General features: G+C 46.6%; 1 pseudogene; it reads right to left on the bottom strand.

Annotated features, from left to right (window-relative positions):
* LOC142912033 (28S ribosomal RNA) overlaps positions 1-2,500 on the bottom strand; it is a 10,547-nt pseudogene that overhangs the window by 3,708 nt on the left and 4,339 nt on the right.

Genomic DNA, 2,500 nt, shown 5'->3' with positions numbered 1-2,500 from the left:
AAATAGTAAAATGAAATAAAAACCGACTTCACCTTCGAAAATAACAAAATCAATCTAAAACAAATGACATCTTAAAACAAAACTATTATTTGTTTCGGAGGTTGTCTATGACTGTTCATAGACCGCATAATTTCCACAGAACATTCTCAGAATATCAAGAGAGAAAAGCAGCGTTCTGCGGGAAATCATCTTGGCCAGTGATGTCGTTCTGGGTTTGGTCAGGCCCAGGGAGGTAAGTACCTCGTTATTCTCAAGGGGCCACTTTCCTCTTGCCCCAACCGGGAATCCAAAGAATGTGACCTTGCTAGCCTTCGTCAGCACTTTGACTTGATCACCAAGAGGGGTATAGTACGAAACTTTGTGGGAGGCAGCATCTGACAAGGTATTCTTTGAAAGCTCAAAACGGACGGTGACATCGATCACAACCGCCTCCTCATCTTTTGCAAACACGAGGTCAGGCTTTCTCATCTCTCCCGTCTCGGATATGAACCGTGGCTCTTTGTATACAGACCAGCCCAATCTAGCCGCTTCGTCTGCCAGAATGTTACTGATCTTGTTATGTCGCGCAATTCTTGCTTTCTGTACTGCAGGACATTGACCGAGAATGTGCGAAAGGGACTCGAGTCTGGCAGAGCATTTCCTGCAGGAACGTAAGGCCCCATCTCTGCCTCTGTTCAAGCTTTCTCTTGTTGGGTAAATATTTGCCCTTAGTTGTAGTGCTGCGATAAAAAAGCATTGTTTAAAGCCGCACCATGGCCTCAACCAAGCATTACTGATTCTATCATGCGCAAAGTTTACAATGCCCCTTCCTTGAACCGGCTTTTCGCACCATCTCTGAAATTCATGCTCCCTCCAATCGCAGGGTCTCGGATATACAGGTTCTTTTGACACCGAGTCCCTGAGAACGAATGTTGGGATTGCATCACTGTCACCCCCTGCTCGTACCCACAAATTACGGTATTCTTCCTCCATACCCTGCGAGGACACAATATTACGGGTGATAGCATCGGACGAGTTTGCTATACGTTGCAGCCTTCTAACTTGAACCGAAGGGATTGTTTTTTCCAGTTTCAAGATGGCAAGGCCTCCGTCTCGGGCTCTGGCATATAACAGTCCATCACAAGTTGAAGCGGGAAGGTGGAGCCATCCTTTTACCGCCTTTCTAATCTCTTGGTCCAACCCACGGAGAGTTGATTGCTTGCAGTCCGAGTGGTCTGCAGGATATAACAATCTGGGTAGGGCATAGGCATTGAGTAGTTCAACCTTCTGAGTTGGCTTCAGAGGCGCCTCATCGATTTTCGAGATCCATGTCTTTAGCTGACAATGTAGATCAGGCTGTATAGTGCCAGTCCAAGGGCCAATTTTCAGACCAAGGTATTTCGTTGATTCATCAGGTTGGATCATATGGACATCTTTATTTTTGATAGTCCATGGGTCGCAGTTGTTCACCGTATATGAATCTTTGGTTGGGCTTATCATGAAGCCCTGGCACTTTCTGGCCTGAACCTCCAATCCCGATAGCCCACAAAATGATTCCAAGATCACTAGATTGGCGGCCATACCAACCCAAGATTCGCTCACCAACACCAAATCATCAGCAAACGCAAGAGCTGTCACGTGGTCGGTATCAATGGAGTACCCAACTCCGTGTGACTCTAGGGTGCATATCAAAGGGTCCATGGCAAGATTGAAGAGCAGGGGTGACATGGGGTCACCCTGTTTGACACCAACACGTATGCTAATTTCTCGAGTCGACTCGCCATTGCTTTTGAACGAGGTCGTACACCGATCGTAGGCGTTCTGGATGATGCCCACCACGTGTTCATCTACTTTCTTGTGCCTTAACACCCATAAAATATGAGCATGCGAAACCGAGTCAAAAGCTTTCGCTATGTCGATGAACATGACAGCCAACGGCCTGTGCAATTTCTTAGCGTGTCTCATAAGGTCCTGTAGCACCTTAAGATTTTCAGAGCAGCCAGATGCCGCTATAAAACCACGCTGCCTTGGGTTTAAGGGACAAGCACGAGCAAGACGTGCAGTCATTATTCTGGAAAATAATCTCAGAATCATTGAACCAATCGTTATTGGTCTCCAGTTCCCCAATTCTTTCAGCTTTTCATCGTCCATAACCTTAGGAATAAGAATCGTCCTATTCTTTTTCAACTCTTTGGGAATAATTCCTGTAATCATCCATGCATTAAATAGGGCTGTCAGTGTCCGACCCTCGGGGTCGGCAGCACAGATTGCAGCCCTTGTTAGGCCATCTGGCCCAGCTGCTGACGTTGGTTTAATGGCCCGTATGGCAGTCTGAACTTCCTCCACCGAAATTAGGGGCTCAAAGTATTCGTTATTTGCAACACCTGATGACTTAAATTGGCCCAGGCCATTGAATGGCAACACCTTCTCCCATTTTTCGCAGTAAAAACGATATACATCTGCGTTCGGGATTCGGCATTCATGACGTTCAGTGCCATCCAGGACTAAGGACGCAAGAAGA

Source organism: Petromyzon marinus, unplaced genomic scaffold (genome assembly GCF_048934315.1).
Source record: "Petromyzon marinus isolate PM22_M1 ecotype Great Lakes invasive population unplaced genomic scaffold, UKy_Petmar_22M1.pri1.0 PM_G_Scaffold_182, whole genome shotgun sequence".
Lineage (NCBI taxonomy): Eukaryota > Metazoa > Chordata > Hyperoartia > Petromyzontiformes > Petromyzontidae > Petromyzon > Petromyzon marinus.
This window is presented reverse-complemented; position numbering and strand designations above follow the sequence as displayed.